Genomic DNA, 17835 nt, shown 5'->3' with positions numbered 1-17835 from the left:
CATTCATTTCAAGTGGTCTAAATATAAGAACAAGGATGTGGTGCTAAGGCTTTATAAGGCACTGGTGAGGCCGCACTTTGACTATTGTGAAGAGTTGTGGGCTCCTTATCTGAGAAAAGATGTTCTGGCATTGTAGTGGGTTCAGAGGTGGTTCATAACAATGATTCTAGGAATGAAATCATTATATGAGGAACATTTGATAGCTCTGGGCTTCTACTCACAGGAATTTCAAAGGATGGGGGGAATCTCATTGAAACCTTTTGAACATTGTAAGGCCAGACAGAGTAAATGTAGAAAGGATGTTTCCCATGGAAGCCTCCAAACTGATGGCATGAATATTGACTTTTCTAACTTCCATTAATGCCCCTCCTCTCCTTCACACCCAATCTCTTATTTATTTATTTAATATATATATATTTTCTCTCTCTTTTTTCTCCCTCTGTCCCTCTCACTGTAGCTCCTTGCCTGCTCTCCACCCTCCAGGCTCCCCTCCCCACTTCTCTCTCTCCCCAGGCTTCCTGTCCCATGATCCTCTCTCTTCTCCAGTCTGGTATCCCTTTTGATAATCAACTTTCCAGTTCTTAGATCCACCCCTCCCCTCCCGGCTTCTCCTATCATTTTGTATCTCCCGCTTCCCCTCCTACTTTCAAGTCTCTTGCTATCTCTTCTTTCAGTTAGTCCTGACGAAGGATCCCGGCCCGAAATGTTGACTGTACATCTTCCTATAGATGCTGCCTGGTCTGCTGTGTTCCACCAGCATTTTTTTTGTGTGTATTGCTTGAATTTCCAGCATCTGCAGATTTCCTCATTTCTGCGGAAAAATAGAGAGGTGATATTCATGGGTTCACTGTCCATTCATAGGTCTGCTGGTGGAGGGGTTGAAGCTATTTCTGAAATGTTGGCACTGAGGAACTTGAAACTGCTCACCCTTTCCACTGCTGATTACTCGCTGTGTGTGTTCACTAGAATTCCCCTTCCTGAATTGGGCACTTGTCAGCATGGAGAGACTGGGCCGAAAGGCCTTTATCCATGCTGTATTGCTCTGTAATTCTACGAGATGTTTGTGAGTGCTGAACTGAGCCACATGGAAACCGAACATGTGAGATACAGAAGAACTTTATTCAACACAGCAGATCTAGAGAGTCTATTTCTGCTCACTCCACACAAAACAATACAGTGATGTTTTATACTTTGTAAACAAAAAGAAAACAATCAGTGATTAAATGCATTTTAATAGTTATTGTTACTTAACCTTTAACTTTAATTGCTGAAAATAGACAGGTAACTTTTGCAGAATTGCATATTTACATGGGAGAACATCCCAAATGAACAGCACATCTAAAATTTAATAGCCTAGCAGCTGGTCTAAGAGCTTCTGAGCATAAACACTGGACATCCAAAATATATATCTTTTATTACAGATTTGAGCGATGACCCCCTGACTATACAAAGGTTGGTATATGCCTTCAACACTGTGTTAATACAGGATATGGCCACTTAATGGTTCCTTTGATTTAATCCTGAAGACTTTATTCAGTACAATTTAACACCTCGATTTTTCAGTTGTCTCAATCTGAAGTGTTATAGATGCAGATTGGGCCATCCTTAGGGTGGAGGGGCGACAGCTAGTTTTCCATCTGGTTAACCTCCAACATGATGGCATGAATATTGGTTTCTTCTTCCAGTTAAAAAAACACACCCCCTCACCTTTTCTGTATTCCTCACTCTGGCCGCTAACCTCTTCTCACCTGGGTACCCTCCCTCTTCCCTTTTTCTTATGTTCCACTCTCCTCTCTTATAAGATTCCTTCTTCTCCAGCCCTTTATCTTTCCAACCCGTCTGCTTCCATCTATCACTTTCTAACTATCCACTCCCTCTCTCCTTTTTATTCTAGCATTTTCCCCCTTTCTTTCCTGTCCTGTCTCAGATCCAAACATCATTTCCATGGCTGCTGCTTGACCTGCTGAGTTCCTCCAGCATTTTGTGTGTGTTGCTTTAGAAATAGAATATCCCACCCTCAATGATTGGTTTCAAAACCCTTAGAATATTAGTGGATTACATTTTATTTCAGGAAGCTTTGTTCCCATTTTCAATTCATACCAATTATTCATATAATTTCATAACTCCTGGATAATACAGGGCAGTGAAGAAAATGATTGATGAGGGGAATGCTATGGATGTTTTATACATGGTCTCTAGAAACCATTTGACGTGGTCCCTCATATTACGTTGGTCCAGAAAATTAAGTAACACAGGATCCATAGTGAGTCTGTAATTTAGAAACAAAGTGGGCATGTTGATAGACAAGTGAACCAGTGGTAGAGGGGTGATGATGTGACTCGAGGCTCATGACCAGTGGAGCTCTGCAAGGTTCAGTGCCTGGACCTCTGTTGCTTGTAATAAATATAAATGATTTGCATGAAGACATAGGTATTTTTGTAGAAAAAACAAAATTTTCAGAGCTGGGGATAGTCAGGAATGTGGTCGAAGGATACAGAAGGATATAATAATCCTGGAGGAAAACCTGATGCAGTCTGCAAGAGAACTGAGACTTGGGAGAAGATTTGCTTTCCAGCAAGACAATGACCCCAAGCATAAAGCCAAATCAACACAGGAATGACTTAAAAACAACAGAGTTAATGTCCTGGAGTGGCCAAGTCAGAGTCCAGACCTCATCCAATTGAGAATTTGCGGCTGAACTTGAAAAGGGCTGTTCAAGCAAGATCGCTATGCAATCTGTCAGAGCTTGAGCAATTTTGTAAAGAAGAATGGGGAAAAATGCCCAGATGTGCAAAGCTGATAGAGACCTATCCACACAGTCTCAAGGCTGTAATTGCTGCCAAAAGTGCATCTACTAAATATTGACTTGAAGGGGGTGATTATTGTGTTATATATTTGTAATTAATTTAGATCACTTTGTAGAGGTCTGTTTTCACTTTTACACGAAAGAGTCTTTTTCTGTTGGTCAGCATCAAAAAAGCCAAATTAAATCCACTGTGATTCAATGTTGTAAAATAATAAAAAATTTAAACATCCAAGGTGGGTGGGGGTGAATAGTTTTTATAACCTCTGTAGATCAGCTGGCTGTTTGGGTAGAGAAAAGACAGATAGACTTCAAATCACACAAGCATGAAATGTTGCATTTTGGGAGGTGAAATGCAAGACAAGATTATGAAGGAACTGGCAGGACCCTTTGGAGCACTGATCGACAATGGGATCGTGACATGAAAGTCCACAGCTCCCGAAAGTAACAATGCAAGTGAACAGGGCAGTAAAGGTGGTATATGGCATGCTTGCTAACATTGAGTATGAAAGTTGGGAAGTCAAGTTGCAACTGTATAAAAATTTGGCAACATTTGGAGCAATTGTGTAGTTTTGGTCTCCAGACTATAGAAAGAACGTAGAAGCTTCGGAGATGGTGCAGTAGAGGTTAACCATGGTTTGGCCTGGATTAGAGTGTAATAGATATATGGAGAGCATGTGCAAAGTTGGAGTGTCAGAGCCTGAGGGAGAGTTTAAAATTATGAAAGGCACGGACAGGGGAGATAGTCATAATTCCCTGGGTAAATGTATAAAATACCAAAGGACTTACATTTAAAGTGAATAGGGGAAAACATTGAAGGAGATGTGAGAGGCATTTTTTCTTTACACAGTAAGTATAAATGGTGCCTGGAATAATTTGCCAGATAAAATAGCAACATTGAAAAGGTATTTAAACAGACACATGGCCAGGTAAGAACATGTGCAGGCAGATGGGATTAGTTAGATTGGAATAATGGTCAGCACAGACAGGGTGAGTCCCTGTATTATACCCTGATATGATCTGTATTCTATATTCCATATTCCTTGTTTCACTGAATTCATACACCAATCTAACAAACACAAAATCCCAAGAATCTTTCTGGGAAAACTTTGCTGTACTCAGTCCATTGTATCCTTCCTTAGGTGGGAAGAACCAGACTTGTACAAAATGGTCCATATGCAGTCTACCAAAGCTCTATATAATTAAAACACGATAATCACTCTATTAATATTTAAATACCTGAAAGAAATTATGATTGAGGAGGGGATATCAGGGTGGATATTGCAGAACTCAAAATGAGAGGCAGTAGCATTTTGACATTTGTAGAGATGATCGATCTTCCAAGAGGATCACAACTTTGTCATGTTTTGGAGGGTTTTGTACCTCAATGGCCTGGTGAGCTACATCGACTGGAGTTAAGGCATTATGCTTTGGCCCTTGGCAGGGTTACCCTTGCCAAGCAGGTCAAAGGGTCGAGGCCAGATGAAGAGTATTGCACTGGTCCTCTAGGTTCAGTGGTTCAGCTCAGGGCTAACAACTCTGACAGCTAAAACAAAACTGTTGCGGAAACAGCAATGAAGAATGCTACGTCTGAGTGTGATTCTATAACTGAGTCTCAAATCGGGACTTGCATGACTAACAATAGTGAAAACTGAGAGGAAGCTACTGACACGATGAAGGAAGCACTGAACACCACCAGAGATGGAGGACCTCCATTGCTGCTCCAAAAGCCCGCGACATGATGGTCAGTAACTCAGAGACGATATAGACTCAGACGCTCAATGCCAGTTGGTTATACTTACCTATGAAGCTGAACTGGACAAGAGGGATCTGTGGAAGAATCAGCTCAAGATAAGCTCAACAAAGTAATTAAGTGGATAGATTCAGTCAAATGAGTTACACTCAGTGGCCACTCTATTGGATACACCCGTACACCTGCTCGTTAATGTGAATACCTAATCAGCCAATCATGTGGCAGCCACAAGATGCGTAAAAACATGCAGATATGATCAAGGGGTTCAGTTGTTGTTCAGATCAAACATTAGAATGGAGAAGAAATATGACATAAGCGATAAACAAAAAAACATCCAATGAGTGGCAGTTCTGTGTGTGAAAATGCCTTGTTATTGAGAGAGGTCAGAGGTGTTGTAAACTACTGCTTTTTTAAACAATACTTCTTATAACGTTTGTACTTTTTTAACATACTCATATATTTTTGACATTATGTGGTGGTTTATACCCACTCACTGGTGAAGAATGATCACATTATCCACATGAGATAATTGTTTTAATTATGTGGCCTATTAACTAGTTTATTTCTATCGAAGGAATTTTCCTTATCTTGCCTATAAAAGTCATGGATTTTTCAGAGGTGTCATCATTTTGACTTCACATTTTAAGCCGTTCATTTACCTCTCAGTGTAATTTCTCTGCACCTTATTTAGTTTGTTTACTCTGCTGAGTTCCTCCAGCATTTTATGTGTGTTGCTTAGTACTTGTATGTTTTTTTATACTTTAAAATAAATGATCATTAGAATTAAGACTGTTCATCATTCCTGATTCCTGGAAAAACCTGAAGGAACAGTCAATAAACAGGTCCAATAGAGGACAATGGCCAGATTGGTTCAAGGTGCCAGTTAGTCAAATAAACATACGTTACAACAGTGGTGTGCAGAACTACACCTTTCAATGCATGACATGTCAACATGCATCAAGTTGCTGCCACGTGATTGGCAGATTAGATATTTGCACTAACAAACAGGTAACCAAGTGTACTTAATAAAGTGGCTTCTGAGTGTAACTTTTCTGCCTTAAATTAATCCACATAATGACTTTTTCACGCTTATTCTGAGTCCTGTGGAGTACCAGGAGAGAAAGCTTTCTATTTGGGCCTTGCGGGTTGGCTTTGAAATTTGATATCTGCATAGGTGGTGTTGTCCTCATCCATAACAGCTCGTGACTTCCTTTTAAATTTCATGTTTGCATACACAACTCCATTTTCATTGTTAGCCGACTGGGCAGCTGCCTCATTGTTTTGAACATGGTGTAGATCTGCATAAACAATGTTTTCATCCAACCTGGCCATTTCCTGAAATAATAAATAAATTCCAAGATCTATATTATGTCTGATGAATGTGGAAGGTGAGGGTGTGAAAGGCTACTAAGAGAAGGCAGGATAATAGGGTGAGAAAGAAAATAAATCAGTCATGATTTGATGTGCAGAGCAATCTTGAGGGGCCAAATGGCCTAATTCTGCTCCTATACCTTATGGTCTATGGTTTTGTCCATGGATTTTTAAATTATTTATCTTATGTTTATAGCTTTACTTCTGCTCTCATTTGTAAGTAGAAACATGTTCACTACTGTATAAAACAATTGGATACTGTTGCAGATATCTACCAGATCACCCTCAGTTTTCTGCTTTTAAGTAAATCCCAATCTTTTCAATCAGCTTGTAGAATATAATTTTTCAGAATGTTTGATAACAGTTTATGACTGAGTGACAGTGATCACTAGTGAGGACCCGCTACTAAATGTACAACATCGGCATGTTGCTTTACAACACCAACACACTAAACTGGTCCAAGGTGTTTCACAGGGATTCAACAAGAGAAGAGGTTGAGAATGAAGTTGGGAATTATTTGGGCAAATTACAGTACTTTTATGGTTTACAGTCTAAATGGGTTGTCGAAGCAGGTAAATTGATTAGATGGGTGTAATTAGGAGGCTCGTAAGCCAGAAGGACTCATGACGAACAAAAGTTAAGAGGACCGAATTGCAGGAATCTCTTACTAACTCTTCCTTCAGTCAGTCCTGACGAAGGGTCTCGGCCTGAAACGTTGACTGTACCGCTTCCTAGAGATGCTGCCTGGCCTGCTGCGTTCACTAGCAACTTTGATGTGTGTTGCTAGAATTGCAGGAGTTCATGGATTTGTGGGATTGTCTAGTGTGTGGGATTTGGGCAGCTGAAGCTGCTGACATTGGTGGTGGGATTCCGAGGCTGGAGGATGCAGAAGAGGAACACACAGTTCTCTGAGGGTACAGTTCTGAGAGGGAAAGTGATGCAAACAAGGGAAAATGTACGGCAGAGCAGAATCCTCCAACAATCTCCACCCTGCAGTTACCTTTGGGAATAAGAAAGGCAAATGATAAAATTGAGAAACCAATTGAAACTCTTTGATAATATTGAACCCAATCACTCAATAAGGAAAAAAAGTTAAATTAATTGGGACATTAATTAAGGTAATAATACACAAGAGGCATGTTAGAAACTGTGGAAAATATCACAAAGATTGTTGATAACAGACCTAAGAGACAATAGACTATTCATAATGGTATCAGGATTGAAGGGTAGAGTGAGAAAGTGGGAGGGGGGGTGGGGGTGAGATCATCACAGAACTGATATTTACTTATTTAGAGATACAGCATGGAAACAGGCCATTCTGGCCCAACAAGCCTATACTACCCAATTAAACCCATGTGACCAAATTAACATACTAACATCTTTAGAATCTGGGATGAAATGGAAACACCCAGAGGAGATCCACACAGTCACAGGGAGAGCATACAAACTCCTTCCAGACAGGAGGGGAACTGAACCCAAGTCACTGGCGCTGTAATAGCGTTACGCTAACCGCTACCCTACTGTGTCACCCCCAATTTATTATTCTGAATAGACCTGCCCTATTTTTCTGATTACACGTCAGAGTTTGAGACTTAGAGGGAATATACAAAATGTAAACAGAAAAGTTATTCAACCCAAAGACAGATTTACACAATTAGGTGTTCCATCTCCAAATGTAGAGAAAGGACCAGTCTCACTTTTCACTTTTCAGTAACGTAATAAAGACTGAAGCACTTTGAAGATAAGTCACATAAAATATTATGGATAGACTGAAGGAATAGCTAGATGAGCATGAGAGCAAGGGACAAATAACTGGAAGGATATACAGATGGGATTCAATAAGGGAGTGTTCAGAGGTTTGTGTAAAATATTAATACTGGACTGGACTAGTGGGGATGAATGATCTGTAAACTCCCATGAAATCCAAATTTTAAATATTCTGAAATATTCAGACAATTTATACTTCTTGTCCATACCTGGGTATCATTGTTGCCTTCTCTGTGAGATGCGTTGTGCTTGAATTCTGGAAAATATACCATTATTGCTAAAAATTGCATGGTTGTTACAGACATAAACATTTATTTATTCATTTATTGATTGATTGATTGATTGATTGATGCAGCACAGAGTCGGCCCTTGCAGCCTTTGAGTTTCGCCACCCCAACAACCCCCGACAATCCAGATTAACCCTAACCTTATCTCGGGACAATTTCCATTGACCAATTCACCTACCTGGTACGTCTTTGGACTGTGGGAGGAAACTGGAGGACCCGGAGTGTATCCATGCATCCCACAGGGAGGACATACAGAGACTCCTTTCAGAACGGCACTGGAATTGAACTGCCCCGAGCTGTAATAGCTTCGCCCAAACTGTTACGTTACCATGGCCCCCATACTGAATCTCAGAACCACAGGAACCCAGGCTGCAACACCATAATGATTCTCCACACAGAGCAAACCTCTGCTCTGGTTACTGCACAATATTCAGAAAGGATCATGTTGTTTTATGCCTCACCTTCTCTGCTACTGCAAACTGACATTTTTTTTATCTTTGAACATTGTAATGAAGAATTCAGATTTGAAATTTCATTTTTCTTTTTATTGCTTCAAATTCTGTCTGATCTACCTACATTTTCTACATTGTTTGTGCATGTTTTTAGATAATATTTCTTCTTCACAATATGATGGAACAGGTTACCTGACAATATTCACACTGTCCCATGAACATTTCACTGATCTCCCCAGGACTCTGTGGCAGATTGTCCCTCGGGAAGAAGGAACAAACTGCCCAAAATAAAAATTACCTCACTTTCCTACTGGTCACAAAATCTCCTTTCAAATTCAACACTGAGATCAACAATTTCATATGGAAACCAAATGCCCTATCTTCAATCAAAGGTTTTTATGGCCTGAGACTATTAGTGAATGTTATGTTCCCCCTGATTTGGTTTGCCATTTTATTTCTAGTCACTAGAAATCACTGCTTACTTGTAAGTTTACAGCAGTTGTTCATTTCTTACTACTGTGTTTCTAAGCAAATGACCTACGACATCAGGTCAGCCATTTTGTAATTGCTTGCATATTTACTCATTCAGTTGTCCATGAAACTTTGTGACGAGGCAAAGGAATTTTAATCAATATTTGAATCCATCTCTTGTGAAAACATCTAGAAACACTTTTTTTCTCAGCTCTTGGCTTACTGTAATGGGTTGCTGAATAACAGAACTGCATTCAAACTACAACTACACCTAGACTGGAGTTTACCTATCTGCCTACCTTAAGAAAACGGGGAAAACTCTTGAGTGAGGGCAGAATAGTGGAAGTGGAATTGTGAACAGATTTTATTTCCCAAATCCTGCTTCCCATTTTTAAATTAATAGTTAACAATAGAAAGAGAAATGCCAAAGGAAATCAAGAGCAGTACACTCTGTTACTGATGAGGATAATGTCACCAATGAAGATATCAAATTTCAAAGCCTGCCCATCTTTAAGTCTTCATTTATCCTATTACCACCCACCTTTTGCCTCACACATCATCTTTCCTGACGTATTTTTTCTGTCTTGTACTCCCTCAGAAACCCTCTCTTTTATGCTTCCTTCCGTACTTCCTCTGCACCTCAGGACTTGTTATCGCTCATATATTCCTGTTCTGATGTAAGTTCATTGCCTTGAAGGATCAGCTGTTCCTCTCTCCACAGCTGCCATCTGACATGCTGAGCATCCCTAGCACTTTCCTGCCTATACCTCAGGTATTGACCATTTAGGGAATCTCTCTTTGGAAAAGAATGCATTCCTTTTGTTCAGATCGTTGCAATAAGCAGTGACTTGAGGATAATACTACGCTGAAAGTAACTGTCTGGTTTGTTGGGGAGAGAGAGAGAGGGGCCAGAAACTAAATCATGGGGAGCAGTTGAATTATTAGTTGTCTTCATTTTCATCCAGTGAGTTATATTCCATCAGCCAGTGAGTTGGAGGCTGCAGGGGCTTTATTTTCCAGTGATCAACTCCATTTCCCCATCTGATAATAACACAGAGATGATCTCTGTACTCACAGTTCTCTTCAATGGTTTACAAAGTCTACTTAAAGGACACAAGATTACTTATTTATTTATTTATACATCACAGAGTAAACCCTTCTGGCCCTTTGTGCCACGCTGACCCAGTGACCCCGACAAGCCTGATTAAACTTAATCCAATCATGGAACAATTTACAATGACCAGATAACTCTCTTTGGAGAGTGGGAGGAAACTGGAGCACCCAGAGACACATTCAATGGGCTGGACACAGAGACTCTGTACAGAACAACATCGGAATTGAACTCCGATCTCCAAAAAGCCCCAAGGAGTAACAGTGTGGTGCTAATCCCTACGCTACCGTGGTGCCCATGTCAGGATCATCTCAGCAAAGCAGACCCGTGACTTAATCTACAGCAACCAATGAGAGCAGGGTACTTTGTCCAGTGATATATAGTGAGTGGTAGATAGGTGAAAGATACACCTGATCTTTTTTTTTGAGAATGACATGAGAGAATGATTTTACACATACATTGTCCAAATGATTGCTTTTAATTTGGAAGTTGTACTGAGGAACAGCTTATGGAATACACCTTCAAATACAACAGCTAATTCCCCAAAACTGAGTACAACAGTGAGACCACCTAAATCTTTCTTCAACCCAGCCTCTTGGTTCTCTGCCATTCCACACCTGAGGTGAGATTCCATCACCTGATGTTTCAGGAATAATGGAGTCACCAGGTTACAGTGGAAGCAACACCATTTTATCATGTGTTGTAAACCAACAAATTGGCACTCTAATCCTGGCTTTTTGTTGACTGCAACGAAATCAAGTTCTTTAAGGTTCAGCTGCTAGTTATCATATTCATCATGAAATAATTAAAGGAAAAAAGAAACCTACCCCTCCTTTTTCTCTTCAGGTAGCAAAGTAGACAAACGACAAGTAGTATGAGAAGAATTCCAACAACACTGAGCACACTTATGTAAGTGGGCCTGTGGTAAAGAATAAGAAAGTGTCAGTCCTGGTTTCAAACTTATTCTTGGCCATTTGTAAGGTCTGACATTTACACAGCATTTTTCATGAGTTCAGGATGTCTACAGATCAGAAATGATTGTTAGACACTGTTGACAGTGTGGGAAATTGCAATAGCCAATCTGCTCACAGCAAGGTCTCACAAGTAGAAATGTGATCATGACCAATGAGAGTGATATTGGTTATGAGTGATATTAACTACTGTCCAGGCCATTTGGGAACCCTCACATGTTCTTTTACAAACATTTCATTGGAACTGTTACATTAAAGAATTGATTGGTGGCTTCTTCTCTGACAGACAGAGTTGCTGACCATGTAGCCGAACCTCTTCTTTGAATGGTTTCCATGGTTTTCTTTGTTTTGCGGCTGTCTGGACCCTTGTTTGGCTTGGACGAGTCAGGCTGAAGGGCCTGTTGTTCTAATATACAACAATGACTTTAGTACTCAGAATATTTAGAGTAAGAAAATTATCTTTGATCTCAGGCTTGACGCCTGTACAACAAAATTTAGTTTCCAACATGTCATTTCATTGAAGTTAATCATGTCAAATGTTTCTAATACCAGTTAAAGAGAGACAAATTTCTCTCCCAACTGGCTCTATTTGGAAGGAGTAGCAGTGAAACCAGCCGTAGAGAGAAACTTATACTTTACGTTTTATGTGAAATAGGTTCTCCCCTTTGTGCACTTGTTGTAGATACTGTCCCAGTATTTTCACAGAAATGGATTGGCCCTGTTAAAAGAAAATCAAATGACGTTTTATCTGCTTTGTATTTGCAAAAACAAGAGAGCACAATCGTTGGACCAATGGGTACTTGAGCACGGTAGACCAAAGGTGATCTGTTATCCAATACACATTTAAAGATTAAAGATGAGATTTATTTGTCACATGTTCATCAGATCACACAGTGAAATGCATTGTTAGCAATAACAACCAATATAGAATATTTTCTGGGGGAAGCCTGCAAGTGTCCCATGCTTCCAGCACCAAAATAGCATGCCTATGAATTACTAATACTTGCCCGTGTGCCTTTGGAAAATGAGAGGAAATCAGAGTACTCAGAGGAAACCCACACAGTCACTGGGAGAATGCATAAACAACTTGCAACAGTGGTGGGAATTGGGCCCCGGTCACTGATCGCTGGTGCTGTAATGGTTTTATGCTTATTGCTGTTCTCCTGAGCACCCAGTTACATTCACCGACAATTTGGATTCTTTCCCGTATTTAGGCACTGGTGGCGTGGAGATGCTGCTGGGGACTTGGACTGAGGGAACTGTAATCCCAATCATAAGGGAGATTTCCAGCCAGGGAGCTGGCCTCTGCCAGCCATGGGGAGACCTCTTTCCGGGGCCCCCTCACCCTCTGAGGGGCGTGGTCATAACTGCTTGAGTATTCAGGCAGGTAATGGTTCAAGTACACTTTTTATCCAACAGGATAATGCAGGGCGTTTTCTCAATGAAAAGGCAAAGTCTTTTAAAACCATATACAGAAAGTCAATGTACCCTGGTTGCCATGGTACCGAAGCAGCTAGAGTGATGCAATTACAGTTCAGGGCATTCCGAAGTTTGGAGTTCAATTCTGACGCTGCTCTATAAGGAGCCTCTGTATGTCCTCCCTGTGGAATGTGTGAGTTTTCTCAGGGTCCTCCGGTTTCTTTCCAGAATCCAAAGACGACCGAGTAAAGTAATTGGACAGTGTAGATTGTCCCATGATTAGGTTAGGGTTAATTGGGTTTGGTAGGGGTTGCTGGGGCAGCATGACTCAAAGAGCTGGAAGGGCCTACACCATGCTCTATTGCTAAATAAATGAAATGATGGAACCTCACTTCAGGTGTAGAGTGGCAGAAAACTAAGAGGATGGGTAGAAGAAAGATTGAGATGGTCTCACCTGTTGTACTCATTTAGGGGCAATGAGCTTTTGAATTTGAAAGTATATTCAATAAGCTGTTCCTCAGTACAAACTCCAATTAAATGCAATCATTTGTACAATGTGTGTGTAAAATATATGTCTGGCTTTCTGTGTTTGCACTAGTGACAGAAACCTCGACCATTCTGAGAAGTTGTCATAAAATCCTGGCAACAATTTTCTTTACATATAATTTTGCTGATTCTCTTGCTGGTGAGAGAGTTTCCACCCCTCCAGTGAACACTCAGAGATTTGAATAAAGCTTTTCATTTTTGAAACATTTGTTCAAACTGCACAGAGTAACAGACTTAAGTACAATAACAAAATGATTATCAGTATTCTGTCATAAGGTGGGTGGCTGGGAATGGACCCAAGTGCAAGACACAGACACTGAAGTACTAGGGACAGGATTAGGATAAGAGAGCTTGGAGCCCGGGCTTGGACTCCGAGCCAGAGACTGGACAAGGACCCAGTACCTGGGTCTTGCCTCTGGCTTGGACCCCAGGACTAGGCAAGGATGAGGCGTGGCAGGCAGGCAGGATGAGGCTAGAATCTTCAGGCGAGAGGCGAGAGGCGAGAGGCGAGAGGCTAGAGGCTAGAGGCTAGCGACTTGGCTTGGCAAGAGGCTAGAAGCTTGGCTTGGCTAGAGGCTAGAGGCTAGAGACTTGGCTTGGCTAGAGGCTAGAGGCTAGAGACTTGGCTTGGCTAGAGGCTAGAGGCGAGAGGCTAGAGGCTAGAAGCTAGCGACTTGGCTTGGCAAGAGGCTAGAGGCTAGAGACTTGGCTTGGCTAGAGACTAGAGGCTAGAGACTTGGCTTGGCTAGAGGCTAGAGGCTTGGCTTGGCTAGAGGCTAGAGGCTTGGCTTGACTCGAGACCAGAGACCAGAGGCTTGGCTTGGCTTGGCAATGGGCTAGGCAGGAGGCTGGAATCTTCAGGCTTGAGCTAGAGACTAGAGGCTAGAGACTTGGCTAGACTTGGCTAGAGGCTAGAGACTTGGCCTGGCAAGAGGCTAGAGGCTAGAGGCTAGAGGCTAGAGACTTGGCCTGGCAAGAGGCTAGAGGCTATAAGGCCAGAAGCCAGAGGCCAGAGGCTAGAGGCTAGCGACTTGGCTTGGCTTGGCTTGGCTAGAGACTAAAGACTAGGGACTAGAGACTAGAGACTAGAGACTTGGCTTGGATTGGGTAGAGACTAGGCTTGGCTAGAGGCTAGAGGCTAGAGGCTAGAGACTTGGCTTGGCTAGGCAAGAGGCTAGAGGCTAGACACTTGGCTTAGCAAGAGGCTAGAGGCTAGAGACTTGGCTTGGCAAGAGGCTAGAGGCTAGAGGCTCGAGACTTGGCATGGCTTGGCAAGAGGCTAGAGGCTAGTGACTTGTCTTGGCAAGAGGCTAGAGGCTAGAGACGGCTTGGCTTGGCTAGAGGCTAGAGGCTTGGCTTGATGAGGCGAGAGGCGAGAGACTTGGCTTGGCAAGGGGCTAGGCAGGAGGCTGGAGCCTTCGGGCTGGCGGCCAGGCAGGAGGCTGGAGCCTTCGGGCTGGCGGCCAGGCAGGAGGCTGGAGCCTTCGGGCTGGCGGCCAGGCAGGAGGCTGGAGCCTTCGGGCTGGCGGCCAGGCAGGAGGCTGGAGCCTTCGGGCTGGCGGCCCGGCAGGAGGCTGGAGCCTTCGGGCTGGCGGCGAGGCCGGAGGCTGGAGACTTGAGGTGAGGCGAGGCCGGAGGCTGGAGACTTGAGGCGAGGCGAGGCCGGAGGCAGGGGTCTCGAGGATAGGCGAGGCCGGAGGCAGAAGATTTGAGGAGAGGCGAGGCTAGAGGCAGGAGACTTGAGGAGAGGCGAGGCTGGTGGCAGGAGACTTGAGGAGAGGTGAGGCTGGAGGCAGGAGACTTGAGGCGAGGCGAGCCTGGAGGCTGGAGGCAGGAGACTTGAGGAGAGGCGAGGCTGGTGGCAGGAGACTTGAGGAGAGGCGAGGCTGGTGGCAGGAGACTTGAGGAGAGGCGAGGCTGGTGGCAGGAGACTTGAGGAGAGGCGAGGCTGGTGGCAGGAGACTTGAGGAGAGGCGAGGCTGGTGGCAGGAGACTTGAGGCGAGGCGAGGCTGGAGGCAGGAGACTTGAGACAAGGCGAGTCTGGAGGCTGGAGGCAGGAGACTTGAGGCGAGGCAAGGCTGGAGACAGGAGACTTGAGGTGAGGTGAGGCTGGAGGCAGGAGTCTTGAGGCGAGGTGAGGCTGGAGGCAGGAGTCGAGGCGAGGTGAGGCTGGAGGCAGGAGTCTTGAGGTGAGGTGAGGCTGGAGGCAGGAGTCTTGAGGCGAGGTGAGGCTGGAGGCAGGAGTCTTGAGGTGAGGTGAGGCTGGAGGCAGGAGTCTTGAGGTGAGGCTTGGCAGGAGGCAGGAGACTTGAGGCGAGGCGAGGCTGGAGGCAGGAGACGATGCGAGGCTTGGCAGGAGGCAGGAGACTTGAGGCGAGGCGAGGTTTGGCAGGGCGCGGTACTCCTGGGCAGAGCGTGGATAACCACCCGACAGAGGTAAGGGACAGGAAGGGATACAACCATCCCCAGGTAACGGCAAGACAGCCTGGTTTACCTGGGCGGAGGCAAAGGACAGGAAGGGAGTGAGGTACAGGGTGCCTCTAGGACAAGACTGCAGGCAAGACAAGGTGAGAGTTACCGGCAAGACAAGGCAAGGCTTCTGGCAAACCAAGACGAGACAAGAACTTCAGGCGAGGAAACAGAAGGCAGAGCAAGGGATACAAGGAGTAACGACAAGAACAATCCAGCAGCCATGCCTGGGTCTCTGAAGGTATTTATGCAGCCAGCCCCAACTAGCATCAACTGCCTAAATTAGCTCAACAAGAAAAGAAACAGGGTGGATAGGAAAATCTGGAGCAAGGGTCGATGGACTGGACCGTGAACCGGAATACGGACTTCACAGACCGGACCATGACATATTCTCCTGGAATTGTCCCCATTCTGGACCCTGCAGCCTGTGAAACATCCTTTTCAACATGAACTCCATCCACCCTCAGGGAATATTTCATGCATTAAAGAGATCCCCTTCGAGCTTTTAAGACCATCAAGCACGACTTTCAAAAGAAATTAGTGAATCTATTAGATCCAAGGAAATGCATCATGTTCAGCAAATCTGCAAAGCTGAATATTAGAAATAGTTTAGAATTCAAAACAAAACAAAGAAATTGATTAAATCATTGAAAATTTAGAACGTGAGCAGGTTTGTAGGGAACACATATACTCATGTGAAACCTTCAATAGGTACATGGAGAGATGAGGAATTAAAACAAATATATATAGGATAGCTAACAGACAGAAATGGGGGAATTTATAATGGGCACAAAGAAACCCAAGACCAATTCAATACATTGGTTTTACCATTTGTCCTTCCTCATCACGTTTCTCAATACCAGTGTCAGGCTAATTGCTCAATCATTTCCTCTTTTTTCTCTAGCTCCTTTTTTAAAATAGAGTGGTTAGCTTTCCCCTAGTCCATTGAAATTAGAAATGGCCAGTAATTTTTTTCTTGTCCCAACTTTTTAAGTTCTCCTGGACGTAGAATATTAGAACCTGGAGATATCTGGGAGAGTAACTGTTTCCCATATCTTTTGATCTCTCTACCTCTGAGAAAAATAACTCAATCTTTCTGAAATACAGATTCACCACTTTCTGGGAGAAGGGACCTTTCCTAATCTCAGTCTTAAATGACTCACCCATTAGACTATTCTCAGAGTCCGGAAACTGTCCTGTATTCCCTGGCATTGGAAGCATCCAACCTGAATCTGTATCTAAAATATTGCAAATTTTTATGAAATCACCTCTCAGCCTTCTAAACTGCAGCAAGTGAAAACCTCTTCAACTAAATCTCTGATCTTTTGTCACTTGTGACATTCCAGAAATCAGTCTGCTGGTCCTTTGCTCGCCTCCATCCAAAACAAGAACATCTTTCATCGGACCAAAATTGCACACAATACTGATGGCCTGATACCAATTTTAGTGCTGGGCCAGATTGGAAATGTCTGGTACGGACCTAATTGAGGCATTAGGTCCTGGGCATGAGAGCATACCGGAGCATCAGGGCCACGTGTCAGAGAGCAAGGAACGATCGGCTGACCTATAACAGGAACATATTTCATTGGACCAAAACTGCACACAATTCTAGTAGTCGAGAGCGAGGAACAAGTTGATGTCTCACTGATTTAACCTTTGGGCCAGATCGAATCGAGTCAGCAGGTCCCGAGCATGTGAGCGCATCGAATGGCAGGGCCTGAGTGTGAGTGTGAGGAATGACGCTCTGGTTGGCCGACTTAAACACAGGGCCAGATTGAAAAGTTCAGGCTGTCAGGGCTGGACAAGAGGGACGGGCTGATGTGAGGCTAACTGCTCCGCAAAGTTTACTCATCCCTGCGCTGAGCTGAGGCTGCGGCCTGCAACTGACAGGCTCCGAGATTGCCAGTGACTGGCTTCATAGCTGGGGACTCACTTGTATGAACTTCAGTTCTGAATGTTATTTGCTTACTATTATTGTTTGATTGATTTGTTTATTTTTGGCACATTGTGTGTTTGATGGTCTTTTTTTGATAGGTTCTATTGGGTTTCTTTGTGTTGTGGCTGCCAGTAAAGAGACAAGTTTCAAGGTTGTGTATGGTATACATACTTCGATAAAAAATGTTACTTGGAACTTTTTTCCCAACTGATAAAGGCCCTGTTTCATTGTAGTGTTTCATGCTTTTTCCTTTACTTGAATCTTCTCTCTGAAAGTCCAAATCTAATTTGCATTCTTTATGCCCTGCTGCATCTGCATGTTTACCTTCAGTGAAAGATGTACAAGGACACCCAAAACTCATTACGTTTCCCGCTTTTCTATTCTATTGCCATCCAGGTAATTATCTACATTTCTGTTATTGCCACAGTCTAAGTAATACTAATTTTTTTGCCCATGTATTTTCAATTTGCTGAACAGG

At 43.2% G+C, this 17835-nt stretch overlaps 1 pseudogene; it reads right to left on the bottom strand.

Moving 5' to 3' along the window:
- Window positions 1–1136: 1136 nt before the first annotated feature.
- The window catches only part of LOC134355431 (uncharacterized), a 36225-nt pseudogene continuing 19526 nt past the window's right edge, over window positions 1137–17835 (bottom strand).

This window comes from Mobula hypostoma, chromosome 13 (genome assembly GCF_963921235.1).
Source record: "Mobula hypostoma chromosome 13, sMobHyp1.1, whole genome shotgun sequence".
Taxonomy (NCBI): Eukaryota; Metazoa; Chordata; class Chondrichthyes; order Myliobatiformes; family Myliobatidae; genus Mobula; species Mobula hypostoma.
This window is presented reverse-complemented; position numbering and strand designations above follow the sequence as displayed.